Genomic DNA, 12,692 nt, shown 5'->3' on the forward strand with positions numbered 1-12,692 from the left:
AACTTTTTTGTTTGTTTTGTTTTGTTTTTCTTCAAGACCCAGTTTCTCTATGTAACAGCCCTGGCTGTTCTGGTACTTGCTTTGTAGACCAGGCTGACCTAGAACTCACAGAGCTCTGCCTGAATGTGCCTCCCAAGTCCTGGGATTAAGAGCTTGTGCGTCACCACCACCTAGTTGTTTTCAACATTTTATGTGAAACTGTGGTGTTATCCTAGTCATCTGATAGGTAAAGATAATATAACTCTCTCTACTGGAATATTGAGAAAACTTGAGGTACAACATGGCTGTTGCTTCAAATCTCTTAGAATGTAAGTGAGTATTTAAATGTGAAAATATATGCTTTCCTTTTGATTCTATTAAGGGACTTGTTAGGCAAATTATGAATAATAAAATAATTGAATAGTCTAGCTATTTTGAAATGTTTACCACAGCCCAGCAGTCAGAAATGTCCCAAGTTCCTACTTCTCTTCCCTTGAAACTTTCACATCTGTATTTATTCATCCTGGGACAGAAGCCCACTTCCTGACCCACAGTTCTTCACGGTAACAATGAAGCATTCACCCAGGGAAGCATCTTTATATCAGGACTGACTAACAGAGTTGGCCTGAGGTTCTTTTCTCACAAAGATCAAATCTGCCAGAATCCACTGTTGTTACATAGTGCACACAGTCAGGCCATTATTACAGACGGCACACAGTCAGGTCATTAAAACTATGTTTTTAAGCAAAGTGGTATGAAGAAAATGTTGACCATAGGGGCTCACTCATCCAGAGATTTTGTCCATGCTTTGCCAAACATCTGGATTTGGTGGAGAAACATTTGAGTGGCTTGGCTGAATTTTTCTTTTTCTTTTTCTTTTTTTTTTTTCATTTAGATGTTTTGTTGTAATGTAGAACCATGCCCCATTCAAAACTTGGAGGGGAAAACTGGCAGAAAGAAATTAGAGTGATATTTAATTCTAGCCTAATATTCTAAAAGGGAAGAGTTTTTATTTGTGATTGCCTTGATGTGGGAGACACCGTAGGGAAATCACACCCCCAAAGAAGTCAGTGAGTGGTGGCCAGGCAAAAGAAAACAACAAACTACAATCTTGGATCGTGGTCAGAAGCCAGGAAAGTCTTCAGTAGATTAAACCCCCGTAAACATGCAACTCATTGCGGATGGTATTTAGAAATGTGGATGCATAAACATCAGAAAAATAACCCAGAATCTTCAATATGGAAATAAGGATGGTTAAAAAAAAAAAAAGCACTTATAACCCTTTTGAAGACCGGTGAGTAGTTGTGGGGGAGAATAAAACCAGTAGTTAGAGTAAAGATAAACGCTGTTAGGCCAAGAAAGAAAGGAGGGAGCTGACGTTAAAATGTGTCCTTCTGGCAGGGGCTATGGAGAAAGAATGAGTTCCACACTCCTGCAGCCTCTAGAGCAGCGGTCTCACCCTTCCTAATGCTGTGACCCTTTAGCACAGTTCCTTATGTTGTGGTGACCCCAACCATAAAATTATTTCGTTGCTACTCTATACCTGTAATTTTGCTACTGTTCTGAATCATAAAATAAATATCTGTGTTTTTGATGGTCTTAGGTGACCCCTGTGAAAGGGTCACTTGCCCCCCCCAAGGGGTCATGACCCACAGATTGAGAACCACTGCTCTAGGGCATCAGCACACACCCTATAAATATATCTGCAGGATAATGGGATTCTGGAGATCAGAGTTTCCTTGGCACCATCACTGTGTCAAAGCAAGGCACTTTATAAAATCATTGCTTCCCATTTGTCCCCATTTCCCGTACCATGCCATGCTTAGCACAGGTTATGATGTGGCCTCTCCACTCTAGATAGCAGGCACTTTGAGCACTCACTCATTAACTGCAGGCTTAGTTTGTCTATCTGAACCTGGGTTTTGATTTTGTTTTTAACCATCCTCTCTTTTCTGAAATAGTGTACCCATACTAACCTGGACCTTTCTATACAGACCACAAGAAGCCACAGACTGGTACTCTTCCTGCCTTGGCCTGAGCTTCTGGACTACCAGAATTACCCATAGGCACCACCAAAAACTGGCTCTTTTACTCATCCTTAAATGGGGGTATTGACTTCTATCACTTTCCAGTGATGGCATCCAGCATCATTTTAATGAGAAGTTGGCATCCTTAAGGCTTGAGAAATTTTCAGAGAAGACATTAGAATTTGGAGATGTATTCGCAAAGTGGTATTTCTGGGTGAAAAATAGAAGTTCTTCATCTGAGACAGAGGAGAACAGCCTGTGAGGTCACGAGTTGCCTAACACAGGAAATTACTAGACACGGCTTCTTTCTCAAAAAATAGTCATGGACCGTGCAGGAGGTGCCAGGCTAGACAAAGCAGAGCCCAGCATGGGCAGGCAATGAACACATGAATAATATTAAAAGATTATAGAAAATTGGGTGGAAAAGGATGAAATGGGATTCAGCTTGGAAAATGCAAAGTAATGCGTTTGGGAGCCAGTAACCAGAAACACGTGGGCTTGAGCTGGATTCAGCATCGTCTTGCCAGTGGGCGGAAGATGCATGAGATGAGCATCCCTCAGAAAGCCACTCTTAGAATTCCGAGTTCAAATCTACCTTTTGAAAATAGAGAATGAGAAAAGAAGGCAGCAGAAACCTGAAGCCACACACGGAGGGAGGCAGAGTAAAAGCAGATAGGTCCCTGGAGGTCACTAGGCAGCCAAACCAGCAAACTCCATGCTCAATGGGAGACCATACCTCAAAGATAAGGTGGGTGGTGAATGAGGAAGACACTCAGCATCAGCTTCAGGCCCTGATAGATGCATGCATGCACACCCACATATGCACACACACACATACAAATACTAATAATACTACTAGGAATAATAAATAACTTTGAAAGTGGTTAGACTCACAGAACAGGCTTTTTGGTATGCTGGGACAGCAATACAAAGCAACATGGATCCCATTATAGAAGGGATTATATATATACATAATACATATATGTGTGTGTATGTATATACATATATGTCATGAAATCAGAGAATATATAAAGGGAAGAATCTTAAAAGCCTTCTCTCTTCCACTCTGCATTTGTACATTTTTGAACAAGGGTGCAGTTTATTTTTTTAAAGTATTATTTTGAAACAGTTGATTCACTAGGGAAGCCCACAATGGCCTTAATCTGGGGATTCTCCTGCCTTTACCTTCAGTGTGCAGAAATTACAGCGGAGCCAAGCATGTTCAGCATGTTCAAGCGTTTATTTCCTCAGCCATAGAAGCAAATCTGAAATCCCACAACACCACGACTATCTAGCATGGAGCACAGTACCTTCCAGAGATTTATGTCTTTGAACATAAATTCTTTCTGCCTTTGTGTGTCCTCTGTCCCCAGGTCCCTCTATCTGTCTTTCCACTCTAGAAGGATCATTTTCTCTCACCCTTGTCTACAACACATGTGAGTATATTCTGCTCATAGAGAGAGTAGGGAAGACACCTGCGGAGTGTTCCCTTTAGCCAGAGCTCTTCTGCCCCCATCTGTCCTTGCCCCACTCTGCCTCTGAGCTTTAAGGCTGTGGTCAAGCTACAGTGCAGGTCTGTGGGTCCTTTTATACATCTGCCTTTGAGGAGAAGAATGAAGTCTCAGTCACTCCCCTGCCTCTGCTGCTCATCATAAGGCCTGGCATGAACAAATGTCTTTTCCCACAAGCGTGAAAGGAATAAAATGTTCTGTTCTCTCAGGCCTTCCAAAATCCTTGACTGTGTCCAAACCGAGAGATTTAGGGAGGTGATCTGTGTGGGGTCGTCACATTGTCAATGTCAGTATGGAAGTACAACATTACTCACTGTCCTCGGACACTTAACACTTTACAAGAACAGGGGCTCTTCTCATAAATCAAATCTAATGAACCCATCAAAATGTAGTCACCCGCCCACCCACTCCCCAGCACCACTAGCATACTGGCCAGCCGTATCACTCCGCTTCTCCCCCAATATGTTTTATATAACACTATCTTACACAATTTATTTTCTTTCCTAAACAAGAATTGCGTAGAGAAATAAATGGGAAACATTTGGTTATACAGAAGCCGCTTGATTTCCTTTTCTGCCCTGTGTATCACCAATCTCACCCAATCTTACTCCAGAACTTTTTGCCCGAGTGTTACCCTGTCATCTTTAGGGAACCTGGATTTATAGAAAGCATTTTGGAATATGTTTTCTGATCAGGTGACATTCCACATCTTGTAATAATATAAATAGTCAATGCTAACTGTGTGCCCGCCTCCCTTCCACACACACTGCAATACTTCATACGACTATTCCATTTCTCCCCACAGCCCTTCAGGACAATAATTATTCCTGTGCCACAAGACAAAGCTAAAGTAGAGAGAAGGGAAGACACCTGAGTAGCCCCACGAAGGTGACACTGGCAGGCCAGAATTGTTCTAGAACTTCTGACGCCAGTACCCAGATAGACAAGCTAAAATCTCACTCCCTGTGATTGTCATCTATGTTGACTTCTAGTTCTGTGGATAATCCAAGCCTGTGGCAGCCAAACACTGTATTTTAAAGCAACTGACACTATTTCGGAGACTCCTCCTCCTCTCTAAGCACTCAGATCTTCTTTAAATGATAGACTGAACTTTTACTTTGTAGGTAATTGGCCACTAAACCACAGAATGCATTTTAGGTTCTCGTCAAGGGGTAGATCTCAGAAGTGACCCGGTGAATCTGAAGAGATTCAGGTATCACTAAGACAGCAAACTATCCCCCTATTTTAGAAACTCGCTGCCCTTTGGGGGTTTGTCCATGTGTTTTGTTTAGGGTACCCGTATTGAATTTAAAAAATAGTTCACTCATGACATCATTTATAAGTGACAGAAATATTTAATGAGTAGAGACTATGCTCAGCTAAGTGTCACCAACAAGAATGACAAGGGACCTTTCTTGTGTCACTTCTTCAAAGTCAAGGCCCTCGCATACGAAGCCTGTCCTTTCAGGGGACAATTATGGGATGTATCAGCATGGCAAAGGACCATTCTGTAGCAACAGTCCCTTCTTCTGTGTCTTCCCCCACAGCCTTAACATTGCAAGCAGTATGGAAGTGGAGACAAGAGAAAGGACAAAATGGGATTTTCAAATTAAGAAATAAATTACAGAAGTATAGAAGACACTGAACACTTGGAAGCATGACTCTGCTGCCCACTAGAAGTGCTTGGTTCAGAAGGACGGGTTGTGAGCAACCATCCCCTGAAGAAAGCGGTGAGCCTCCACTTGGATGGGAATTTCCTCTCTTGACAGATGGGGATTGAGCGTCTGTTGGCTAATATTTCCTTCTAATTACTAATTACACCAGAGAAAGGAGCTTTATAGCCAGAGCCCTGGAAATATGAAATTTGATCGGTAGAGATTTGCGGGAAAGATGGAAGATTGATGTGTGACGTCAGACAGCTGGCATGGAGGCCCATCAGGCCACGGGGCCAGCAGCTGCTCACAGTGGATTTGAGAGTGGGAGGGGGGGTCCGGGAATGGGGGATCAGAAGAGGTCTGGGAGAAGAGAGATAAGAAGAACCATGCTAACAATTTCAGTCCCCCCCCCACTCTCCTTTTCCTGTCGTCTCAGATAAGAACACGTTAATCCTCTGAGTTTGAAGCTATAGCCAACAGGTGGTGAGGCCTATTCCTGCACAGGGGCAGCTGCTGGGCCTGAAGCAGAAAACGGAGCTTCAGGTGGGAATGCACAAGCAATTCCCCTCCATCCGAAGCAATGCTCGCGAAGAAGACTGGCACTTTGTCAAGGTCACATAGCAAGAAGATTCCCTAGGATGGTCATGCAGAAGGAGTCATTTAGGAGCAGACACAGTGGAGGCCTTGACCTTCCAGTTAACCATGCAGAGTCCTGGCCCTCACCCCTGGCCTCTGGAGTCTGAGCCTCTTAGAGCGGACCACTGAATCTCTCACATCCTCTCACGTAGATTCTTCTCAATCCCCATCTGTCAAGAGAGGAAATTCCCATCCAAGTGGAGGCTCAATCTGAAATTTTAGCATCTTTCATTTATTTTTCGGCATCCCCACATTAATAGTGTAAGCCCCAAGGAAACAAAAGCTACCTGCTCACATTTGTCTCTAGTAATGTGCAGGGCTTCAAGAACATCTCTTAAATGAACCAATAGGTGAAGGGAAGACACAGAGGGAAGAAGAATCAGGCTAAGCTGAGCCCATTTCCCATGCCTCAGGGATCCATAGGTAGCAGGCATTGTGGCGGCAACCAAAGGCAGTAGGCATTGTGGTAACAATCAAAAGAAAAGGAGATTGTTCACCATTAGATGTTTCAAACATCAAAGAATGAGTGAGTGTTTTATGTAAGTAATAAAACTTTGTACAACACACACACACAATCTCCCAAAGAGAAACAGTTCACTATGGCCATATACAAAGACACCCTGCCCTGCGCCACCGTGCCATCCATGACACCTCCTCTAATGTATACCTTGACATTATTGTCAAGTTGTTTCTAAGATATCTACATGAGGCTGACATTGCTACCCCTAATACCAGTGCCATGAGTATTAATACCCTAATAATGACAACTGGCTCTCTCTCTCTCTCTCCACACACACACACACACACACATATATATGTGTGTGTGTGTGTGTGTGTGTATATGTATATGTATATGTATATGTATATGTATATGTATATGTATATCGCTCCTAACACCTGACCATCTCTCGCAATCAAATGACTTCCTATTTGTCTTGGATGTTTGTCCTTGACTATATATTCTTTGTGGCTTAATTTTGTTGACAACCAAAATAAATGTTACTCTTTCCATGACGGTTTTTAACTATACTGCAATAAGGTTATTAATAATGGTGTCAAATAAGGTGACTAACATACTCACAGACACAGCATATTAAAATTTCGTTCCATAGCGGACAATGAGAACTCAAGAACAATGGCACTGGGTTTTGATCCTACTGCACGTACTGACTTTGTGGGAGCCTAAGCAGTTTGGATGCTCACCTAACTAGACCTGGAAGGAGGTGGGAAGTCCTTGAACTTCCCACAGGGCAGGGAATCCTGATTGCTCTACAGGCTGATGAGGGAGGGGGACTTGATTGGGGGAAGGGTAGGGAAATGGGAGGTGGTGGCGGGGAGGAGGCAGAAATCTTTAATAAATAAATAAATTAATTAATTAAAAAATATAAAAAGAGTTGTATCAAAGAAAAATAAACACAAAACAAAATAACAAAGAAACACCTTAAAAAATTTTGTTCCTTTCTTATAAACAAGGCTGTTTTAGAAGTCTGTTCTACTAAATGAGACTGTAAAAGCTTTATTTCCATGTAGTAAATGCCCCCCCAAATCAGGAGTCCGTTCACTGAAGCATTCTGGGGAACCACTGTCCCCACATCCTCCCACACTCACTATGTTGTGAATGAGGCACAGCCACCCAGAGGCTTTGCATGACTTGGGGACTGGTTTATCACTAGTCCTGAATTTGCTTGCAGGGCTTTTCGTGGGGACCTCACAATATCTTTGAGCACCAAGGCAAGGCCCAGACAGCAATCCCTCCCTGATATTTGTCTTTTTCATTGTTGATCGGTTCAACTCTAAACTCCAGCTTCCTTGAGTCTCTGGGTGACTTCATAAATGTCTGTGCATTTTCTGTCACTATACCACAGTCTCTTCACCCTCAGGACAGCCATGTACACACAGAGCCAGTTTGGGAGACACAGCAGAAGACCGTCCTGGGATGCATGGGCGAACTGACCTACACATTTGAGGATGCTTATCTGAGAAGGGTGTGAGAAAATCCTTGTCTCTCCTCCATGTGGCAGAAGTCCTAAGCCCTGTTCCTGTCAGAGTGAAGTTCACACCTCTCAGGCCCACACAGTCCTCTTCCACAGCAGCTACAAGCTGTGTCTGCCTCACTGGCAGCACAACACAGGAAAAGCAGGCCCTGTGGCTCCTCGTCTCTCATTGGCCAATGGAGAGAGAATAAGAAGGGTTCCCTGGGATCAAAGCAGGGTCTATGAGAGTTCTCAACTATGGCCCACTTTTCTGCTGCCTGGAGAGTTTTGGTGTTTGTGGTCAGGCTGGGCACCATTTCTTCTGGTTTTCATATCTGTTCTCAAAATATTTCTTAGGCAGACTCCAAAAGTATTGTCCCTTTACAAGGATAGAGTAAATAACAGTGCCATTTTCCTTCTTTCTGATAATTCCAATCCATCCCTCAAAATTCAGCTCATTGGAGCCGGTAAAGAAGTTCAAGTAGGTAAAAGCCTTTGTTTGCTCTGTGTAGTGGTTTAAATGATGAATGTCCTCCATGGTCTTGGGTATTTGGACATTTGGTCCCTAGTTGGTGGCATTATTGGGAGGGGGGAGGGGCTGGAGGTGTGGGTTTTGTAGAAAGTAAGTCACTGGAGGCAGGCTTTGAGTTTAAAGGCCCACACCATTTCCAGTTTGCTTTCTCTGCTTTGTGTTTGAGGCTTAGGATGTGAGCTCTCAGTTTGCAGCCCCAGCTGCTATGCCTGCAGTCAAGCTGCGACTTCCTCACCATGATGGACTCTAGTCCCTCGGGAACTATAAGCCCAAACAAACCTTTTCTTCTACAAGCTGGCATTTTATCGGAGCAATAGAAATGTAACTAAGAGACTTTGTGAGCATAATGACCAGGGTTAGATCCCTGAATCTCACTGTGGAAGGAGAGAACTAACTGCTGACAGTTATCCTCTGACCAAGGCTGTGCTCTGGACAAGATGTGTGTGCACACACTTTCACATGATCATATGCTCACACACACACACACACAAAAACACAACACACACACAAAAACACACACAAAAAAAAACTCACACACACAAATAAACACAAAAACACCCCCACACAAATATAAACACAAAAACTCACACACACACATATATATACATGCTCACACACACCACTCACTCACATGCTCACACTCATACATGCTCACACACACCACTCACTCACATGCTCACACACACACACACACACACACACCATTCACACACACGCATACAATAATAAAAAGAAAATAAATGTGTCTTTAAAGACTCATCCCACTAGTAAGTACCTGCTGGAGGCACTGTTGAATCCAGGAAGGAACAAGGCTCCATCCTGCCTTCTCCTTCAGCATTCAGGGGCTCCCCAGTGTCAGCTGGCCTAGTGGGCTCTAAGAGGTTGTCTCCCAAATCCATTTCCTCTAACTGTGATTCTCTTCAGAGCCAGAGCGGGTGCTCTTTACCCTACGCAGCCACACATCTTACACCCCTCTCCTACAAACCCAGGTTTAAAACCAGGGTATAGCTAAGACACTCAAAGAATGGGGATGGAGACAGGAAAAATGCTAAATGGCTTACCCAAAGTCACCCAGAGATCAGACTTCAGTGTTCTGACATTTATTGCAGGGTACAGAGCTAAACTAGGCTACCACCCTGCTTTTGGCAGGACCCACAAAGAGTGGCAGGTATTTTTAAGACTCATTTGACTACCAAAGACGTGAAGAACATGGAGCCTGGGCCAGTTCATTCTTAAGTATGATTAGATGAGGGCTTATGGGCTCCATCTCAGCTTTAAATCAGGATCATTTTCAGGTCTAATGGAAATTACACGGTGGCTTGGGCTTCACAGGGAAGGAACTTGGGGCTAATCAGCCTTGGGAAAGCCACCATCTGAGATACCAAGGCAAAGCAAAGGAATGCCATCGATTAAGTCTCCTGTCCAGAATGTTCCAACCCTGTGATGAGAGGAGATGGGGCTGGAATTTTAGCCACAAGGCTTAATTGCTTCGCAAGGGGCCACAGCTGTTGCTGCAAGGAAGTTCAGGGGAAAATGCTGTTTTCTTTCAGCTTTTTGCTGAGCTTGCTAGAGGCTGGCTTTTGAGCCACCTGATGACCATGCCTGGGGCAAATCATTATTTTTCCAATGTCCTGTGTCTTGTCTCTGCTTTTCATTATACACTCAGCATTCGATGTAATCCGTGGATGTGGTTCTTGTTCAGTAAGTGTCTGATAAATTAAATAAGACATCAAAAGTTGAGCTTTTGGAAGAAAAAGGAGCTCCCTGCTGTGACTTTTTCAAGCATGATGCTCCTTAGCTCTTCCTGTAGAACATAGACATGTAAAGGAAGAGAAATAGCATGGACATGTTGATTTTTGTCGAGCTTCTGACTGTCTACCAGAAGCTTTTCATGCATATTCCATGATCAAGTCAACTCTTTGTAAGACTTCTTTCCCCTCCTGCGATGGCAACCAACCCCAGAACAGTGTATGACATTGGCCCACATTTCCAAAACCCTCTGCCTCTGAAACAGTGAAAGTGATCTAATGTCCAACAGAACCATGGCATATATGGGCTTTGCCAGAAATTGGGACCATGGGGTCAAATCTGGAGAGTTATTGGCTTAAGTGGTGTTAAGCAGTGCCTGTGATTAGAAAATGAAATGAAATAGAATCCCCTCATGGAATCAAGAGCAGCCAGGCATTGTCCTAAAATAAACAGGCAAAGAAGCATGAACAGCAGTCTCTTAATCCTCAAACCTGTTCTCCTCACTTGATTTCACTTCGGCTTCCAAACATTTGTCCCTGACATCTATCTGTAGCCTTAGACCCAAGCACGCCCAAGCCTTTCTTTCCCAAGTGTTAGCCATCCAATCTGCTCAGCTCCTTTGAGACCCAATAAAGAGGTTTAGAAGCTCTGGTTTATGATGAAATATTTTTAGAACATTGACTATTCTCTGTGGGTAAAGAAACTGGCACCACCTTGTATATTTGGAGACGGGAACTGTCCTTTCGATGTGAAAGCATATTTTTGTTTGGATGCATACACACAATTACTTTGATTTGTACTAGCAATGCAAGAGTATTTATTTACCCCTTTTTCTAAATACTCTACCCAGAGCCTGGCTTCTCTGAGTGATGTGGTAACTCCACGGCTTTCCTAGATTTCATGCAGCGGCAGTCTGAAGCAAAGGGAGGTCCCCTAATAACAATAACAGCTCACATTAACGAAGCCCCTTAGAACTACCAAAGCATAGCACAGCCCTTTCTTTAACTGAACTTCATCACGCTTATCTCATGTAGAGAGTAGGTATAGCTTCCCTGCATGTGATCGAGTAAGTTAAAGAAAGAGGAAGTAAAAGACCTAAGCAGGCATTGCCACCTGTGTACTCAAAAGGAACCATATGCTCCTGAGACAGCAGCCTGGATCAAGACTCCCCGTCCCAGCAACAGCATCAAAGAGGACACAGTAGTGTGGGGGAACGGTATTCCAGGGTGAACGCTTGATTTTTTTAATTTGGCCTCAAGGCAATTGAAGGCCATTATTTAATGCCTAGTTTTCATCATGCCTCAAGTCTGAGATCAGTATATTCCTCGGGGCTCTGACTTTCGGGCCTCTAGGTTCAGGGCTGTGTGAAATATTTGCGTGAGACAGCCCTCCTCCCTCTCACAGAGCCTCACAGATGGAGTGAAAACCAAGACCCCAGCCGCTGTGATTAAAGTCTCCTTACTACGTTTTACAAGGATTGGGTGATTAACATTCATAGCCCTGGCCTATTTCCAACAGAGGGAAGGAAGGCACCTCCTCTGAGCCTGCTTCCCTATGGCTCCCGCTGGGGCTACTCCACACAAACACTGTGTGGGGACTTGGACCCAGGCAGGCCAGCCAGGGTAGAGTTGCCTTGCCAGCCCGGTTCTCACAGGGCTTTAATTTAGGACAGCTGAGGACCACCTGGATGGATGCAGGAAAGCAAATTGACTCCCGTCTTCAAAGGAGAAGAGAAGCAAGGCTTGGGCATAATTAACTTCAATCAGTCTCAACTGCACTTGCCTGGACGCTTGTGTAGAACGGGCATCTTCCTCCTGGCTGCGTTACCCAGGCAGGATTTTTCAAGGCACCTGGCAGAGGAACTGCCCATGTAAGTTGCTTCCCTTTGTCTGGTGAAAGCTATTTAAGACGGAAGTATCACACCTATGTCTTAGTGCTGTTTTATCTTCAGCACGGGGGCTGTACCTTGATCCGCTCTCTCTGCCAGCAATAGCGGCTCCCAGTCACCAGCCCGCTTCTCGAGCAGCAGCCTAACCTCCCAGGCCACGTCCTAGCAGGAATTCTGCTCCAATGGGCACCAGCTCTGCAGCTGCTGCTAAAGGTAGCGTTCACTAAATCACTATTATTCTATTTATAAGACTCGAAACTTAAAGGCTGGAGTGAACACCTGCATGCTCAGAGATTTGAGTTGCAGCTAGCTAACCCTCTCTCCTTACTGGCGTCTCTGAAAGACCCGTGCTTCCGCTCTTCAAACCAGAAAAAGCCATGCCACTCCAAATCACTCTCTACTACTTCCTGTATCTCTGTATCTCCCCTAGATGTCCTCTGATGCTCTATGATTACTTTCTGTTGCTAACTCGGCCTCCTGATGCAAGGTTAATTTTACTTAATCAATGCAAATGCATACTTGGGGTTCACAGTGTGATCAAATATACCCCAACATTTTAGCTCTCATAAAATATATATTATTTTCTTGTTGAGAAGAAAAAGGGCTCCATGGTGGTAAGGGGAATAAAAAAGTATAATAGGAGTGAGAATAACCAAAATGGTATGTGTGTGTGTTTGAGGTTGTCAAAGAATACAAAGAATAAATATAATTATTTATATATATATATGTAATGATATATATA

The sequence above is a fragment of the Alexandromys fortis genome, unplaced genomic scaffold (assembly GCF_014885135.2).
Source record: "Alexandromys fortis isolate MF-2015 unplaced genomic scaffold, M_Fortis_MF-2015_v1.1 scaffold_78, whole genome shotgun sequence".
Lineage (NCBI taxonomy): Eukaryota > Metazoa > Chordata > Mammalia > Rodentia > Cricetidae > Alexandromys > Alexandromys fortis.